This window comes from Lygodium microphyllum, chromosome 24 (genome assembly GCF_053477565.2).
Source record: "Lygodium microphyllum isolate KBCC chromosome 24, Lygodium_microphyllum_v1.1.10, whole genome shotgun sequence".
Classification (NCBI taxonomy): Eukaryota; Viridiplantae; Streptophyta; class Polypodiopsida; order Schizaeales; family Lygodiaceae; genus Lygodium; species Lygodium microphyllum.
Genome location: NC_141158.1, coordinates 98,470,702 through 98,490,810, shown reverse-complemented (window position 1 = coordinate 98,490,810; position 20,109 = coordinate 98,470,702). Strand labels below are relative to the sequence as shown.

The following is a 20,109-nucleotide window of genomic DNA, read 5'->3' as shown; positions in this document are numbered from 1 at the left end:
ATCGTTAGTAAAGGCTATCAGTCACTCTGCTATTAGATTTAGAAAAGTGGCAAGGGGAAAAAGGCAATTGGCTACTGTTGAAAGGCTCTAAGCCCCTACTGTAATTGCAGTATACTATCCAGAAGGCCACATGTTAAGAAGTTATGTCGCATGCTTGCAAGTAGTTTATGGAAACAGGACTTTACCATGGCTCCTTGATGCATCTCTTTAAACTAGATGCGAACATCCCATTAATTTCCTTCACCATCTTCAACCAGTTCTGCCGCATGGCCAGCTATAACAATAATAATCAGAAGCTTGATTATGTTTACAAAGTCATCATTTTCAAGAGTCAAATTGTCATGATTTGAAGAGCTATTCTCAGTTTTCATACTGCTCATGAGAGGGTGGCACAGATTTGTCAACTGTTGCAATCACATATAGATGATGCAAAGCAGGCAGAAACTGTTGTCAATTGTGTGCATTTGAAATCTTGCTTCTCATAAGCTTGGACTTGTATACATGGCATGGGTCAATTGCATAGAACACATGTGGTTTGTTATGATGTTTCTCTATGCTCAGAGATAACTTGGCAGTAATACAATTGTTACTTGACATCATATTTGTCTTGATTATTTGCTTCGATTGATCTTCTGTCTTGGAATTTCTCAAGAACCTCTATGGTTGCGACTTTGCTTTCGAAAACCCTTTGACAGCGGATGGCCCATAGATGTTGATCTAGGTTGGCAAATGAGGGCTGCAAAAAAATCTTTTGGGGAGTTATATGTTGCATGTCCTAATGTGCAGGTAACTATTGGAGATGTAAAAGACAAATTTCACTTTTTTGTTCAAGACTCTTGTAGTTACCCTATCACTCTTGGGCAACCTTACATTTCTGAAGCCTGCCTGGAAACAAAAGCTCTTGATGATGGTTCTTCCTACGCTCGAATCTGAAGCAAGGATAATGAACGAGCTGTCCAATTGCTTACTATATGTGTTAAACATCATCAAAACAAAGATCGACTATTGATTATCATGTGTCTCCTAATGCCCGAGAATTCAAGGGCTTTCGGGCTGCACTGCTATAAAAGAAGACAATGGCAGTGCGTCATGTAAAAAGATTGAACCTCCTTATGCTATAGAAACTGTCTCTAGAAAATGTGTATATATGTACAGTCAATAGTATGGGTTGTTATAAGTCTCTTCCAGCCATGGCTAAAGCTAAAAGAAAATATTTATGTCATGTAGAAAGGGAGCTGAAAACTTATGACATTGGTTGAAAATGAAGATATTTCAGGCATTTTTTAGACTGATTACTATTGACACATTGGCAAAGATATATGCGAATGCTCATATATAAAATCAAGCTGAAATTCAGTCCATAGAAGTATGTACATTGGATTTTTATCAAACAATTCAAGATTTTGTTGAGCAGGAAGACATTGGTTTGCTCAACAAGGCTACAGCGGAGACAAAATACAAGATGGTGGATAAGAAAGTCAAGCCTAGTGGCAGTCCCACTGCCTCCTGAAAGTGAAGGGCTGGTTGATAGGGTAGCAAATCAGTCAAGTCTTCATGATCCTTCCAACATTGGTCACAAGTTCACATCTGAAAGTATAAAAGAGCTCAAAATAGGTGAAAATTCTTTCCTTTCATCGGCTAAAAAACACTCTTTTATGTAAATGCTAATGAAACATGGAAAAGCTTTTGCATTTCAACCAAGTGAAATAGACTGTGTGGATCCAAATATTGTGACTCCTATGGTCAATTTTACGGTCCCACATGTGCCTTGGAACCTCAAGCCCATTCCCGTTCCAAGGGCGCATTTGCCCAAATGATTGGAACTTCTAAATGAGAATATCAGAATGAAGATTTTAGAACCTTTTTCAACTCCTTACTCAAATCGATGGTTTATCATGCCCAAGAAAAATGGATCTTTATGATTCATCCAAGATCTACAGCCTGTTAATCGTGTCACAATCCGAAATGTTGGTTCAGGACCAATTGTTGACGAGTTTGATGAAGCTTTTATAGGTAGAGTAATTTATTCTATGGGCAACCTATATTCAGGATATGACCAATTTTAGCTTTCATTAGAAAGGGGAGACATTACCACAATGAAGACAACTCTTGGATTGGTCCGCATATGCACTCTATCACAAGGTGCAACAAACTTCGTAGCCCATATGATGAATGTCATACACAAAGTCTTAAGGGACTTTATTCCACAACTTACTCTTCCATTTCTTGATGATGTACCTATCAAGGGATGTGAATTCAATGAAAAGAATGAGGATCTTGACGAAGATGGTTGCAGGACATTTGTACTTAACCATATTCATGATTGTGATAGGATTTTGACAAGGCTAGAAGAGGTACATCTTACCCTTTCTGGAGCTAAATCGATTTTTGGAGTAGAAGAAGTCCTAGTGGTTGAACATCTATGTGGCCCCTACGGAAGTAAACCTTCACTAATCAAGATAGATGCCATTAGCAGAATATAAGAAAAATGCACAAATATCTCAGAGGTGAGAATATTTCTTGGTGCATGTGTATTCTATCTCATATGGATACCACATTTTGCTCATGTAGCCAAAAATATTTATCAATTATTAAGAAAATGCCAAAGATTCTCTTAGGGGAAAGAGCATACTCTCATTGTACACAAACTAAAGAAGTTGTTAATTTCAGCCCCCACTCTCAAAAGGGTTGATTATTCAAATGGTCAACCCATCATCCTTATTGTGGATACAAGTCCCATTGGGATAGAATAGACTATTGGCCAAGAAGACCTTGAAGGTAACATGTATGCAATTCGTTGTGGAGCAAAGGTTCTCAATGAACATCAAAGAAGGTATGCACAAGTAAAAAGGGAATTGTGGGGAGTTGTAATAGCATTAAAGTGTGATCGTGAATACTTTATAGGTGATTCCGCAGTGGTAGAAACTAATTGTCTTCCACTCTTGGGCATGATTGCCAATTGCTCTACACCTGACATTGCTATGCTAAGATGGATTGCATATATTAAATCTCTTAACCCCAAATTAAAGCATATTGTAGGAAAGACGAATCCAGGCTGATATGCTGTCATGTGCAAGATATGACAATGAAGAAGAGCTGATGAAGAAGATAAAGCTAAAGAATCTATACTTGTTGAATTTCATTCCATGGCTGTTGAAAGAACCTTTTTAGTTGCTGCATATACAAACCCAAAGCTGAATCTTGCAGGTGAAGATGATCTTTTTAATGGTATAGCATTAAGTACATTAAGAACATGACAAGGTACTGCTATAAATTAGCATACAGCAACAAAGATCAAAGATTTATCTATGGAAGAAGGGTGGTCAACTAGAAGCCAACATGCTCATTGCATTGCTCAAGTTCTAGTTCATTTCCTTGAAGAAGATTATGAAGAAGATTGGCCAATATTTGAGCACAATGAAGGAGGAGGAGTCTTGGACTAATGAAGAGTTCAAGCATATTAAGAGGAAAGCATATGGCTTTTTTCTTAAAGAAGGACATCTATGGAAGCATGCAAAGAAGAATAAAGGAGCGCATGTCCAAGTTTTAGGTAACAAAAGATTGCTGGCCATAAAGGCATATGGGGAACCTTTAGTAAAGTTAAAGAAAAATATTGGTGGCAAAACATGTATCGGGATATAGCACATTTTGTTGAAACTTGTTATATGTGTCAGATGTATTCTATGGTCAAGCAACGAGATGGGTTACAACCGACTTATCCCTTGTCTATACATTATAGATGGGTTATTGATCTTGTAACCATGCCTACAGGGATATGGAATATGCAGTATTTAGTGCTTGCAAGAGAGGATCTACCCAATCAAGTTGAAGGAAAAGCCTTAACAACCAAGACCACTTAAGTTGTTTGTCATTTTTTGTTTGAAAAAGTGTTTTGTAGATATGGTTGTATGGGTAAAGTAACTGCAGATAGAGGAGAGTTGGATGCTGATGAGGCACACAACTTCTTTGATCAATTGGGTATTAAGTTGGCTTTAACATCAACCTACAACCCTCAAGGCAAAGGGAAAAGTGAAAGAGGGCACCAGCCTATTCTCAAAGCCCTAGCAAATTCTTGTAGAGGAAAGATCAAAGAATGGCCTAAAATGCTACCTTTTGCATTATGGGCTGACTGGACTACTCACAGTTCAATGATTGGCTATATGCCCACTGAACTTATGCATGGACAACAACCAATTATGCCAATTGAAGAGTCTATTCTCACATGGAGTCTTCTACCTTGGGAGGAAGTCATCAATAGATAAGAGTTGTTGACTTTGCGTATATGGCAGCTAAAAAGAAGGCCTGAAGATGTTCAAGCAGCTATTGAGAAGCTAAAGACAGCAAGACTAAAGAACAAAAGAAGATTTGATAAGCGACATCAACTTCGGCCAAGAGCAATTTAAGAAAATGACTGGGTGCTTGTTTATGACAGCATCCTAGACAATCAATTCAGTGCTTCTAAGAAGATGGTAAAGCATTGGTTTGGCCTGTATGTGGTAAAGGTCGTTCATGACAATGCCACATATTCATTGGCTGAATTGGATGGGATCAGCATGAAGATACACGTAGGCTGGAAAAAGAATCAAGCTCTTCAAATGAAGAGAAAGTTCAACATATGAGTTAGAAGACTTGGATATAATTCAAGAGCATGAAGACATAGAGCAAGGAGAAGAGGTAGAAGATGAAGACATTGAAATGGCAGAAGATACTTCTTCTGACACTGCAAATCCAAAAGACTTTGGCACATGCCAGAGGATATGCAGGTTAGGAGGGGGTGGATGTCCTGCCACTATGCGCACACTGTGTAAAAAATTATAGAGTGTGGCTTTCTTATTGAGTTAGAGAGTCAATGCCATTTTAGACATTAGTGTTAGTGTCCATGGTTCAAAAATATTAGATTTTAGTCAATTTTTGATATTTTAGATATTATCTCTTGTAAAAATCCATAAAACTGTAGACAACTTCTAGATTAGGATGACATGTAAAAGAAAGCATGTAGCTTTCAGCCAATTTGAGAAGATTTTATGTAAAAAGAGAGATTGACAAAATCGTGCGACACACGATCGTTGTTTTCAGGCAGCGAACAACACTCCGAAGGGGAAGATGAAAGAGTGATCTGGCAGAATTCTCTTCAGGTGTACTGGTATTTTACCCCCTTTCAGAGTCAATGGAAGCATCAGATTGGTGATCTAAGCAGTATATATGAAGGTATTATTTTATACATATTTTTGTCTATTAGAGTTATATCTTCTCATAATGTTGAAAGAAACTGACAAGCTTCATCTCTGTTAGTATTCTTCTACATTTTCTAATTCTTTTTGGGAGTATTCTTCTACATCTTCAATTTCTTCAAACTCCTTCTCTTCCGTCTACTCCTCTCTCTGACTCTATCTTCACCATGCTGTCTCTTACCCCGTGGTGGACTTTTGACACCAAACACTCTGACAACGTGTTAGGGGAAGTTTATGCTATTATCAAAGGTGAATTCTGAAAGATATTTGGGCTGATATCTTCAACCATATTCAGAGAATTAGCTATAGCATTGTTCTTTTAATTCAATTCTTACTCTACAGAAGACATCTTGTCAAAATATGCAAGTATTATGTGCCCCTATGGCAGGGCAATGTTTGTAGATCATTCATAGATGCTTTGAGTTGAATTAAGAGGAGCTTTTTCTCTTATTTCTTGGCTATGGTAACTTATTCTTATCAGGAACTCAATTTGAAGCTCTCTTGAAGTAAGTTTCTTTGCCCTACAAGCCTTATAATTGACTCATAAGCTTTTGTCCCTAACAGTCTACATTGAATGTAATCATGCAAAGTTGATTCATGCTATGGCATCATGTATGAAAGTTGGGATGCAGAGTTGTTTATGGTACATGACAGCATATTGTATTTGATTTTATAATTTGTGATTGCTCATACAATCAAGAAAACAAGCTTGATTTGAGTTAGAACTTATGAGATAATACTCTTGTGATCTTTGCTAAGAACATGCAATTGGAAGCTCTATCAACATCTTCAAGAACTTGGCTTGAAACCTTCAACCCTTCTCTTATCTCTACCATCTCCAGAGTCTAAACTCTTGAACCCCCATACATTCTTCTCTCTCAAAACCCTGTGATTGATCGTGAAGTACCTCTCGAACCTTCAAACATTCAATGTAATCTACTTATCTCTTAAAGACACATCTCCATCTATCTTGTCCACTTTTCTTGCCAAACCCCTGTGGTGACCTTCAACCCTACGCGCTGCAACAACGTTATATATACATATATTTATGAATGATCCCCCCCCCCACTAGAGCTCTCACTCAGAAGTGTGGAAGCTCCGTAACTTAATTTTATGCTTTGGAGAGTGCTGCCCACAAACTACCCACATGTGATAAGCTGCTGTAGAATTTTGATGTCTCCTTTATGTCATCTCTATGGCAAGAAAAAGGAGTGTGTATATCATATTTTTTGGGCTAGCCAATATGGAAGTAGATTAGAAGATTGCTTGAGAAAGGCAAGTTTAATGGCTCGTTGAATCCAAATGTCACATTTCACATTGCTTGGTGACCCTAGAACCTTTGATGAGGAAACCATTAAACTCAATATCCACCTACTGAGAGGTGCTAATGATTAAGTTCCTTTGGAGTCATAGAAATGCTACAATCTTTGAGAATAAAAGATTGCATGATCCTATAAAGTTATGTATAAGAAGCTACTCCAAGCTTAGCTTTTCGGCCTTATGCTAAAAGCGTCAATGTAAGATGCTTTTTTTAAACTTGATATCAAATGACCACATTACAAAAAAAAAAATTATGGGTTCTTGAGAATCATGAGAACATATTTGAAGTTTCCTCTCGGGTAAGTTACTCATGAATATATGTGTGCATCATGTGGGTTCAAAATAAGGTATTTTTAAAATATAAATTGTATACATTTTTTACAAATAGAACGGTGTAATATAAAGGGGTTATTTATAGATTGAATAGAAAAGGGTTATGTATTATTCATAAAAAATTCACAGATAAGTATATTTATAAATAGGCCTTGAACGCACGTCATGTAGGCATGAGAGTTTCCTTCAATATTCACAAAAGATAGATCTAGTATAAAACTTTCAAGCTTGGCAATTTGAAAGTTTTTAAGATTTGAAGTTTTTAATATTTTTAAGTTTTTAAAATTTGGAAGTCACCTAGATCCTAAAATGCAAAAAATTCTCCCAAAGATCTCTAAATTTTTTTGAAAATTTAGCAATTTACATGATACTAAGCCTTGTGTGGTGAACATTGGTTTCCTTAAAGTTCCATCTATGTAGGTGATATGGAACAATGAGACATTTTTTAAGTTTTCTCAAATCATTTAAAAGTAACTAATCAACAGCTAAAGTCACTTAAGCATTCTAATCTAGGTTTTTTAACACAAATAAATTTAGTAGATTCTACAATTAGCGTGCCTTTTAGTAAAATAGTAGATATGTTGTTGTAGAGAGTTATATCTCGATTATACCTTGTAGACAGGGTCATATCCACCCACTCCAAGCTTATTGTGGAGATGAAAGCCCCTAGTCGCGATTTCAAGTTGATTTAAAGAGAAGACCGTGACCTTGGGCCGAAGCAAATCGCCATATGTATCTGTGTCCAAAGCCGACTATTTATTTTTAATATTAGCTTTTGATTTATTAAATGATTGGGTATTTGAGGAGATGAAAGTTACTAACCCATTTTAATGCTTGAGTAACTCTTGCGTCGGTAACAAAGCACCACAGCAACTAAGGATGCAGCCAGGATAAGGGAACCGACAACCCCACCTAGAATGGATGAGATTTTGTGGCCTATATAGAAATGACCAACAATAGTTCATCCAACATTTATGGTAAAGGGAGTAAGTAATTTGATATGCACATGGAAACAATTCTTGGGAAAGGCAAACGTTCTCCCCAATAGGTGAAAAACCTTTCGCTTGAAAGTATAGAGGTAAGATAGAAGTATTTGAAAGTTTTTCTAATACTAAAATCTTTCAAATTTCGAAGGCTTCCTCACATCTTAATTTTAGTATTAAATGTAAATATTCCAAAATTTAGAGTTCGGATTACAGTAAATCTAGGTTCGATTCAAGCAGCGCTGGCAATGGCACACACCTTGTGGTTTGCCTCCACTCGACGTCGTCGTGGATCGTAATAAGGGCTCGGGGCAGGGGTGGGGATGAAAAATGGGTAAGGCTCGTAACGGAAGTAGCAGCTAGCGTAGTGAGCCTGCTCGCCGGCCGAGGGTGGAGTCACAGAGGACGCGGCACGACTGCTGGGTAAGGCAGGAGGCACACTGGGTCTGGTTGAGGTAGCCGACTCACTGCGCCAGGGCCGACTCCACTCTGGCGTTGGCGGAGGCGTTACCGCCCTCGGCGGGGGCCCTGCTGATCACGTCCTCCATCAGCGTCTGGATGGCCTGCAGGGCCACGGGGTCGCTGGTCTTGGCGAAGCAGAAGCCGATCACCCAGCTGAAGTCCGGCGGCGACGCCGTGTAAAAGTCGGAGGTGTTGTCGTAGCGCACAAAGCAGGGGTCGAGCTGGATGCGCGCCCCGACCGACGACGGGCATCCGGCCTGCAGCGACGCCGTGGCCTCCCTCACGCATTCCTGGCATGATGATGATGATGACGCCCCCTGATTATCGCCATTGATTAACGTCGTCCCCTGCAGACGCTGTGCTGTACCGCCTTGTCCCGGCCAACGCCGTCAGCCTCTCCAGCGCGCGTTCAGGTTTGTCTTGAATGCGCTGCTATTGAGCGCTGTTGCGGAAGTCGTATTGCGGAGGCAGTTCATGTAACCTGAGCAAAAGGGAGAGGGAGAGAGAGAATGCACTCTCCCTCCCTCTCCCTCTCTTTCTCTTTCTCTCCCTCTCTCATTTCTTCCCCCTATCTCTCCCTCTCCCTCTCCCTCTCTTTCTCTCTTACTCTCTCGTTTCCTCTCCTAAACAAGCAAAAAACTCTCCTAAACAAGCAAAAAAGAAAGCGATTTAAACATTAAACAAGCAAAAGGGAGAGGGAGAGAGAGAATGCACTCTCCCTCTCTTTCTCTTTCTCTTTCTCTCCCTCTCCCTCTCCCTCTCTTTCTCTTTCATTTCCTCTCCTAAACAAGCAAAAGAGAGTGATTTAAACCTTGAACAAGCAAAAGAAAGAGAGAGGGAGACTCACCGATGAGATATGGTGAGTGTAGGGCGGCTTCTCTTTGCGATGAAGGCTCCTCCTCTCCTTCGCGAACAACGGCGACGGTGGCGGCGGCAAGTCTTCTTCCTCTCCTTCTCTCACGACGGTCACTCTCTCCCTCGCTCTCGCTCTCAAAACTCTCAATGGAGCAAAAGAAATGAAAAAAAGCTCGGGTTTCGGCCGCGTTTTTTCCCTACGGCGTTGGCTGAGGCTGCAGCTGATGCAGGATCAGAAAGGGGCAGATCACCATGACCAGCTGGAGAACATGTGTTTTCTGCAGCCCAATCGGCCATTCCATTCCCTTCCCAAACCTGCGCTAACTACAGAAATGAAGGTTGAAACCTTCAGTTGGAGCTCATAATGGCTAGCCTGCACTCCATTCAACCGCCTTTGAGACGGCTGCGCAAACATTACGGTGGTGGATTTCTGAAAGTCTAAAGATCTGAAACCTTAAAAAGGAGTGGTTTTTATTTATTTATGAAGCTAGAGACATTGAAATTCTATGTTGGAATCCCAATCTGGAGGGCTACTGATATTTAATTTATGAAGCTAAGAGACATCAAAATTCTGTGTTGAAATCTCGATATGGAGGGCTACAACTGTGACAATCATATCGAGGGTGTTGTATGCGGTGGATGCCAACCCATGTATGAGGATATTCTTAGCATGTCATGCAAGACATATACATCATACATTGTGGATAATTCCTGTGACAACATGGAGATTGATTAAAGAGAGGAGATGCCTAGGATAAAGTCAACAATCATTGGAAACATGGCTACATTGGTTTGGAACTTGTAGTAGCATTGATCTTAGATAAGATTAGCATTAGTGACAACAACCACTAGTAGTAGTTGCCTCTTTGTCTATGTATACATAACTCTTGAATCTCAACCTCTCCAAGATCCCTCACCCTCACACACTCACTCCTTCACTCACACTCCCTTCCTCAAGCACTCATAAGCAATCAAGCAAGACAAGAGAAGGAGAGAAGAAGAAGAGTCCACTTTGCCACACACCAAATAATGAGCTCTTCATTCACTTTTCAACTTTATATACAAAATCCTAAATCCTTTTTTGGGCTGTCATTCCCTTATCCCCTTTTTTACATGACCACCCATTGTAGCAAGTTCATTTTTCCATTTCCTTCTATGCGCTTTCTATTTGCCTTATTTCTTACCTATGCCCACCTACCTTTTAGAATTTGCACAGGAGGGAGCTTGGCGCTCTTTTACAATAGTTTTAGAAGCACCTTGCATTTAAAAATGCGCTTTTGCCTTTGACTTGATTTTAGAGGCCGCCCTTGTGCTTTTAGCCATTTTCCATCATGCATTCCCAACATGGTATCAGAGCGATGGTGAGCTGTGACTAGCTTCATTAGAGTAGAGTCCTTCTTTAGCCCTGTTTTATTATGAATGGATAGTAGGAGTTGAACCTACCTTAAGGCCTTTTCCATATCCATACCTTAGGCCTATTCTCCATCTCATATCCTTCTCCTCACTTAAAATCCACCCAGCTCCCCTCCCATCTTCTTTGAAACACACAAGAAGCTTAAGCAAGCATTAGCAGGTCTCTTCTCTTCCCTTCTTCGTTGACCCTTCTCCAAGCCACTTACTGTCTATCTTGAAGATAGAGAATTATCAAACATGACAGAGGAGGCCACCATCTGAATGTTGTTCCCACTGCAATGGTCTTAGCAGTGGTGAAGGCCCGTCTAATCTATGCCACCAAAGGCCACTAGCTTCTCAAGAAGAAGAGCAAAGCCCTTACTGTGCAGTTCCTGCAGATCTTGAATGGATCGTCCAGGCAAAGCAAACCATGGGAGACTCCCTCAAAGCAGAGAGATGGCTGCCTCACAGATGGAGCTTCTTTGCAGGGTGCTCCTTCTACTATTTTTTCTGTTGTTTTGTCTCTGCAACTACGAGGAACCAACATCTCTTCAAGACATCGATATATCAAGCATCATTTGGGACTCTCAATTGGCACATCTATTTGCATCCTTTGCACATAGGAACGGGAAGCATTACAACTCTACCACTGCAGAGGCCTGCCATCGCTTCTCTGCATTCATTTGCAATGTTAAGCTTATCAATTCCACCAACATCAAGAAGCTCCCATCCACTCTCGTTGTTAATCAATTTGCTGATGTTACATGGGACGAGTTTAGGAAAACCTACTTGAGATTTGGGCAACAAAATTGTTCAGCCACCAAGGGTACCCACCTCCTGAGGAGCTTCTCTACTGACCTTCCTACAAGGAAAGATTGGCGTGATGATGGCATTGTGAGCCCTATCAAAAATCAAGTGCATTGTGGCTCATGCTGGACATTCAGTAACACTAGTGCTTTGGAAGTTGCACATGCTCAAGCCACTAGATAGATGGCGTTGCTTTTTGAGCAGTAGCTAGTAGATTGTGCAGGAGATTACAACAACTATAGATGTAATGGAGACATGCCCTCTTAGGAATTTGAGTATGTTAAGCACACGGGTGTCTTGGAAACCGAAGAAGCATACCCTTATAAGATAGAAGATGATGTGTGCCAATTCAATGCAGACTCAATGGGTGCTCAAGTGTATGATGTTGTCGATGAAAGCTTTTTCAGTGACCCAGAACACTATCAGCCACCATCAAATGCATGGTATATGCTATCAAAAACACTAATAGAAGTTGACGCTTGGAATTTCTCAAAGGAATATGGCTTAGATCTCGTGACAATAAATCCAACAATGATTTTGGGAGTTCTTTTATAGCAAACCTTGAATACAAGAAAACACCTACAACGCCAAAGCAATGCACTTGTGTATATGCATCATAAAAGCATTGGGCAAAAGATTGTGTCAATAATACTAAAGTAAAAGGCATGTACCACATATCAACAAAGGGGATAAGGAGCACAACAAAAGCCAAAAAGTATGAAGATAAGGAACTGCAGAAAGATGATGAAGATCAAAGGTTTCCAAAGAAGCAACAAAACCAAAAAAAAAAGATAAAGAAAATATTTTGCAGTGTTGCAAACAAAAAAAATGTTTTTTTCTATAGAGGATCTTAATTTGGTTTCCATAGTGGATGTAAAAACCCTACCAATATATAAAGTTTCAAGCCTTAACTTGACTAGGTTGCCAAAGAGCTAGTCTCCTGGTCCATGTTTGCATGCAGGGGGGCAGAAGCCAGCAAGGGTAGACATCATTTGAGGGGGGTTGTTAAGAATAGAAAATGATGCTTGTATGTACTCCCATAACGGCTTGCCCATAAGTGGCTTTGTATGAGAGAGAAGCAATGATGAATGCTCTAGGAAGAGATGTCCAAAATCCCATAAGCACGATGAGGAAAGGTGGTACTATGCAAAAAGCTATAAAGTCATGTACCTGAAACTCATTTGAATGGAATGGTACTTTTCAGTTTGAGTTACTCAAGATTGTGTTTATGAGTCCAAGCTAATCTATCTTGGAACCTAATTCACTTGAGTTACAATTCTTTATCTCAATTATATTTTATGTTTATAATCTTCATTCGCCATAGCTAGCATAGCTCTAGATCCTTGTTTCCCAACATGGTATCAGAGCCATGGTGAGCTATGACTAGCTTCATTAGAGTAGAGTCCTTCTTTAGCCCTATTTTATAATGAATGGATAGTAGGAGTTGAACCTACCTTAAGACCTTTTCCATATCCATACCTTAGGCCTATTCTCCATCTCATATCCTTCTCCTCACTTAAAATCCACCTAGCTCCCCTCCCATCTTCTTTGAAACACACAAGAATATTAAGCAAGCATTAGCAGGTCTCTTCTCTTCCCTTCTTCATTGATCCTTCTCCAAGCCACTTAATGTCTATCCTAAAGATAGACGATTATCAAACATGCCAGACAATGCCACCGTCTAAATGTTGTTCCCACTACAATGGTCCTAGGAGTGGTCTGATCGCAGTGCCACCAAAGGCCAAGAGCAATGCCCTTATTGTCTAGTTCCTGCAGATCTTGAATGGATCGTCCTGGCAAAGGAAACCATGGGAGACTCCCTCAAAGCAGAGAGATGGCTGCCTCACAAATGGAGCTTCTTTGCAGGATGCTCCTTCTACTATTATTTCTGATATTTCGTCTCCGCAACTACAAGGAACCAACACCTCTTCAAGACTAAGAAAGATGTTGATATATCAAGCATCATTTGGGCCTCTCAATTGGCACATTGATTCGCATCCTTTCCACATACGAATGGGAAGCATTAAAACTCTACCACCGCAGAGGTCCGCCATCGCTTCTCTACATTTGTTTGCAATGTTAAGCTTATCAATTCCACCAACATCAAGAAGCTCCCATAAACTCTCACTGTTAATCAATTTGCTGATGTTAGATGGGACGAGTTCAGGAAAACCTACTTGAGATCTGGGCAACAAAATTGTTCAGCCACCAAGGGTATCCATCTCCCAAGGAGCTTCTCTACTGACCTTCCTGCAAGGAAATATTGGCGTGATGATGGCATTGTGAGCCCTGTCAAAAATCAAGTGCATTGTGGCTCCTGCTAGACATTCAGTACCACTAGTGCTTTGGAAGTTGCACATGCTCAAGCCACTAGATAGATGGTGTTGCTTTCTGAGCAGTAGCTAGTAGATTGTATAAGAGATTACAACAACTATAGATGTAATGGAGGCTTGCCCTCTTAGGCATTTGAGTATGTCAAGCACATCGGTTGCTTGGAAACTGAAGAAACATACCCTTATAAGATAGAAGACGATGTGTGCGAGTTTAATGCAGACTCACTGTGTGCTCAAGTGTATGATGTTGTTAATGAAAGCTTTTTCAGCAACCCAAAACACTATCAGTGATCAAATGCATGGTATATGCTATCAAAAACATTAGTAAAACCGACACTTGGAAGTTCTCGAAGGAAACATGGCTTAAATCTGGTGACAATAAATCAAACAATGGTTTTGGGAGGGCTTTTATAGCATACCTTGATACAAGAAAACACCTACAACGTCAAAGCAATGTACCTGTGTATATGCATCACAAAAGCATTGGACAAAAGATTGTGTCAATAAGACTAGAGTAAAAGGCTCATACCACATATCGACAAAGGGGATAAGGAGTACAAGAAAAGCCAACGAGCATGAAGATAAAGAAGTCCAAAAAGATGAAGAAGATCAAAGGTTGCCAAAGAAGCAACAAAACCAAAAAAAAAGATGAATAAAATATTTTGCAGTGCTGTAAACCAAATTTTTTTTATTATAGAGGATCTTAATCTGCTTCCCGTAGTGGATGTAAAAAACCTACCAATATATAAAGTTTCAAGCCTTAACTTGACTAGGCTGCCAAAGAGCTAGTCTCCTGGTCCATGTTTGCATGCAGGGGGGGCAAAAGCCAGCAAGGGTAGACTCATCATTTGAGAGGGGCTGTTGAGAATAGTGAATGATGCTTGTATGTACTCCCATAAAGGCTTGCCCATAAGTGGATTTGTACTAGAGAGAAGCAATGATGAATGCTCTAAGAAGAGATGTCCAAAATCCCATAAGCACGATGAGGAAAAGTGGTACTATTCAAAAAGCTATAAAGGCATGTACTTAAAAGTCATTTGAATGGAATGGTACTTTTCAGTTTGAGTTACTCAAGATTGTGTTTATGAGTCCAAGATAATCTATCTTGCAACCTAATTCGCTTGAGTTACAATTATTTATCTCAATTATGTTTTATATTTATAATCTTCATCTGCCATAGCTAGCATAGCTCTAGATCCATGTTTCCCAACAATAAGAGGGTCTAAGGCCAGAAGTAGGTGGTTGAGGTTTGATAGAACTAGAGAGTTTAGTAGGCTGATGGTTGTTTCTTGGTTTGCTCCTAAGGTTGTGGCTTGGCCTCATGTTCAATGGGATTGGTTGGAGCTACGTGTGTTGCGCTCCTAGGTGCTTCTGAGGTCTGAGGGGCACTAGTGGGACTAGATTCAAGCCTAGGCATCGGTGCTTGATGTTTAGGTGACCATTTGAACTAGGGTTCATGGGCTTTTTCTTTGGGTTTAGTGGGTTGTTGGCATTGAAGCTTGGCAAGTTGTGACAAGTCACAACCCCCCTCCTTAGACTCGATAGTGGGATTCTCTATCAATGGCTTTGTAGACTTTGATGGAGTTACGGAGCCATTGTTGAAAACTATGACAATACGTACGTTGCATGTGGCAAGGTGAATTCACTAGGACTCGTATTGGACATTGCAATGATTTTGCTTTTTAAACATGCGTCCTAATAGTGATTCCATACCTACATCTTTAGTGTTTGGCAACACATAGAAGATCATTGGCATGCTTTTAGACTCGATCGAGATGGCAACCTTGCACTTCCTCAAGAGTGCATGTGATTGGCCTCCATACGGGCTGAGTTTGGCATTAGTGGGTTGTAGCTATGGTTTGTTGATTTGAAGCCAATGATTGTGAGTCATGACATTAAAATCAGCTTTCTCATCCATCAATGCATTAAAGAAGCCTATGCCCTTTCCTTCTAGGGTTTCAAGTTCTATGTTGCCAGTTTGTCTGATGATGCAAACTCTGAAAGGTCCTAGCTGCCAAAATTTAAATTTCTGTTTTTGTCCCTTGAGTGAGTATAATAGTACTAAGTCGCCCTATTCAAAGTCTCACTGGTTGACATGCTTGTCAAACCAGTTTTTGTGTCTTGTCTTCTCGCATATTAGTGCATGGGTGGCTAGAAGCTGAGTCTCCAATAGGCGTTCTAGCTCGACTAAGTGCTTTGTCCATGCCTCCTTTCCATCCCATCTCTCTTGATGAGCAATTCTCAGGCTAGGAACGAAGAACTCTACATGTAGAATTGCTTTAGTTTTGTAGGTCAACATGAAGGGAGTTTGTTCCATATCTATTTTATAAGCTGTGTGGTAGGTCTACTAAGCACTTTGTCCATGCCTCCTTTCCATTCCATCTCTCTTGAAGAGCAATTCTCAAGCTAGGAATGAAGAACTCTACAGGTGGAATTGCTTTAGTTTTGTAGGTCAACATGAAGGGAGTCTGTTTCATATCAATTTTATAAGCTGTGTGGTAGGCCCATAAGGCTTCCATGAGCTTGTTATCCCAGTCCCTGCATGAAGTAGAGACTACTTTGGTCAGGACATTTACTAGAATTTTATTCATAGACTCAGCCTGGCCATTAGCCTGAGGATAGTATGTTAAGGATTTTCGATGGATGATTAGAAAGGCGGATAGGAGATGAGCAATCACTTCATTCGTGAAGTGTGTGCCTTAGTCACTAACAAGTTCAATGGGTAACCAAATCATGAGATCATCTGCTCCCAAAGGAACTTGATAGTGGTCCTAGCATCATTCTTTCTTGTAGCTCGTGCTTCCACCCACTTTGTGAGATAGTATGTGGTGGCAACAATGATGTATTTTGCTTGTGATTATTGTGCTACGGGACTGATTGGCCCAATAAAGTCGAATCTCCATTTCTTGAATGGTTTCCTTGTGATGATCGGACTTAACACCATTTTTTCCTTGTGAACTCGTATCTTGGTCCTTTGGCACTCATCATAGTGCTTTACGAATCGTGTTGTGTCTTGGAAAAGAGTAGGCAACCATAATTGAGGCTACAGCACCTTGCGGGCTGTTGTGTCTCTACTAAAATGCTCTCCTACTATTCTATCATGTGCTTCTGTGAGTGCATCATGCATTTCATGCTTGCACACACATCTACGCAACAATCCTTCTTGCCCTAGCCGATAGAGTTGGCCTGCTATCAATTGATAAGGTTTAATTTTGAGAATGAGCTGCCTAAGCCAGGCTTTCTCTATTGGTCATTCAGGGAGTTCGTGCTCAAGCACTTGGACTATGTCAACTACTTAGTAAGGCATCAAATTAGCTCTAAAAAAATATCTTTTGCTGGATAGACTGAATAGACGTGCATCAGGTAGTATGTCTGCAATGCCTTGCCTAGTGGCTTCTCCTGTGGGGATGTGAGACATGTGGTCAGCCATATAATGTTGCTTTCCCTTATGCACAACCACGAAGAAGTCGAATTCTAAAAGTAGAAGTAGCCATTGAGCTATGCATCCTATGGCGCATGGTTTATTAACAAGGTAGAGCATGGCTTGATGGTCAACAAAGAAGGTAAAGGGTGTAGCCAAAAGATCGTGCTAAAACTTCTTTACAACAAATACCATGACTAACCTCTCTCTCTCTGTTGTCGAATAATTCATTTTTGTATTTGTGAGTTATCTGCTAGCAAAGCTCACAGGATAGTCTAAGCTGTGTTCACCAGACTGGCACAACATCGCTCTTACAATGAATTTAGAAGTGTCAATGTGAACATGAAAGGTGATTGTCCAACCTGGTTGTATGTATCCTATACATATTTATGTCCCCCAATTCAACATGGGATTGTACTTCCCCATACCTATATTATCCTTTGAAATGTTGAGTGGAGAAGTACCCTATGAGCTATACCCACACCAATAAGTCCTCTTTTTGTATTTGAGGGCAAAAACCTTTGGAGTCAAGATGGAATGTAAAAGAGTGGAGATAGATGGATAGGACACAGGGTTAGCATGAGAATACATGATTACACTAATGGGGTATTTAAGATGTTGAGAGACCAAATTGTAGCATCAATTATCAATAATCAAGTCTCTTTTACCCTTCCTTTCAGCTTTCATGAAATCCCTTGTCTTTCTCTCCCTTTTCCTATATTTCTCTCTCCTTTGCCAGTATTTCTCTCTCTTATTCTCTCATCTTCTCACTCTTTCTCCATCCTCTCTATAGTCTCTCCCTTCTCTCCTAGATCTCCTTCATTACAATGCTTAGACTCCTAAGCCCATCAGCCACTCATACAGTGCCCCCTTGTAGCCCAATTGGCCACCACCTTGGTATAAGACAAGGCAAACGAGTCCAAATGTGAATCACGATGGCCTCCACCATTGGACCCGCTTCATGGCCCACATGGTATTCTTGGAAGTAAGGATATCCCCCCCTCCACATTTGAGATTGGTTAGCCTTCTCAGAGTCAAGATGAGTCTCTCTTGAGCTCTACCATCATCCATGCACCCAATCCCCCTGTAAGACCCTTGCCCCATACTAGCCGAACCTCACCCACTCTCCCTAAGAGCCCTAGTGGGCCTTATCTGGCTCAGCCCCATCATGGACAACACGGTATTAATGGCTATCATGGTAAAAATGGGTAGTATGGGTTCAATGCACAATATGGCATATATGGACAACATGGTATGTATGGGTAACATGGTATGCATGGATAGTAATACTACCATGGGTAGCAAGGCCCCAACGAAATTCGTGACAAGATCATTCTTACCAAGTATAATGTGCAATCACCATCCCCATCGAATTTGAAAGAATGGACATCCAAATTAGAGTCCTATTTCAATATTTATCCATGCATTGATGATTAGAAAAATTCTCTTTGCTTCTCTCCATCTAGAGGGATTTGCCCACACATGGTGGCACTACATCTACCGTGAAAATAATCAATTCATTGATTGGGAAGACTTCAAGATGCATATGATTCAGGTTTTTGTATCCCCAGTGGAGAAAGAACAGTTAGAAAGACAATGGTATCAGATTGACCAACGTAATCTCACAGTATGGTAGTATATTGATTAGTTCATGAACTTGACCTTGTATGTTGAGACTATTAGTGATGATGTAGAATTGCATAAGTACATCTATTGGTTAGAGCTTAGCTTGTGGACTAATGTATTGGCTCAAAAGCCTTCCACTTTATTTGATGCAATCTAGTTGGTTGAAAGATATGCAAGAAAGTACTGTAAAAATGAGAATTTTTAGCAAGGTTATGGACAACCCTGCAACCCATTGAGGTCAGTCCCATATGGGGGTGTTTTTAGTTTAGAGGCAAACCCATGCCTAGTAGCAACCCCAAAGTATCTACTTACCCCCCTTAATGTTGAAAGAAAACATGGTACTTTTGGGACAGCACTTGGCTCTAATTGGGAGAGTAAATATGTTGAAAATAGACCCCAAACTATATCAACCTCGACTAATCCAAGTGGTCAAAAGTTTATCTCCCAAGATGCTATGAAGGAGTAGAAATAAAAAGGCCTATGTTCTAAATGGGGTGACAAGTACACGGCCAACCATGCCAATTCATAGCATGTATGTAATGGAAGATCTAAATAATGAGAAGAAGGAATTGCATGCAGAAAATGAGGAGTATGCTAAGGATTTGGACCAGAGAAGTTCTATGATCTAGATGATGGGTTTCCCTTTAACCTAGGTGGTTTCCCATCTCATGCTCTTGATTTGACTACCCCTACTACACCCCACCTAATTACCACTTTCCTTTGCTCCATCTACATGGATGAATGGACTAGCTCTAGGAACTCCAATACTCTATGCATTCAAGGTAGTATTAACAGAACACATGTATTTATCCTTATGCATAGTGGTAGTACATACAACTTTATCAGTAAATCAACCAGATCAATTGAAATGCACTACTATGGAATTATAGCACCCCCCTAAAAGTTTAGGTAGCAAATGGTGAAGAAGAAATCAATACACATGTATGCTCCATAGTTCCTCTATGCTTGGTTGAAAATTATATGGCATTAGTTGATCTAATTATATTAGACATGGGCCCTATTGATATTGTCTTGGGTTTTGTGACTGGCTAAAAAATTTGAGTAAAATTGCTATAGACTTCTCTCAGCTCTACATGGAGTTTATTATGCATGGACAACTCATCCACTTAGAGGGAATTCATGATAATATTGATTGTTGGCTAATTACAACAAAGTAACTCAAAAGGGAGTTTAAGAAATGTTCACAGATCTTTGTCTCGCACTTGAATACTAAAAATTCAAATCAACCCTCCAAAGTGTCTTAGAATTCATCCTTGAAGGCTTTACTTGAGGAGTATAATGATTTATTTCAGATGCCTACAGCCCTCTCATATTCTTCCCAAGTG

The 20,109-nt window shown here is 40.2% G+C and overlaps 3 pseudogenes; 2 read left to right on the top strand and 1 right to left on the bottom strand.

The window, feature by feature from the left end:
• LOC148015425 (plasmodesmata-located protein 8-like) overlaps positions 1-8,718 on the bottom strand; it is a 70,461-nt pseudogene extending 61,743 nt beyond the window's left edge.
• A 2,314-nt stretch (positions 8,719-11,032) lies between these two features.
• On the top strand, positions 11,033-11,938 carry LOC148015424 (thiol protease aleurain pseudogene; annotated as a pseudogene).
• Positions 11,939-12,048: 110 nt separating this feature from the next.
• Positions 12,049-14,007, top strand: LOC148015423 (thiol protease aleurain pseudogene; annotated as a pseudogene).
• Positions 14,008-20,109: the final 6,102 nt, after the last annotated feature.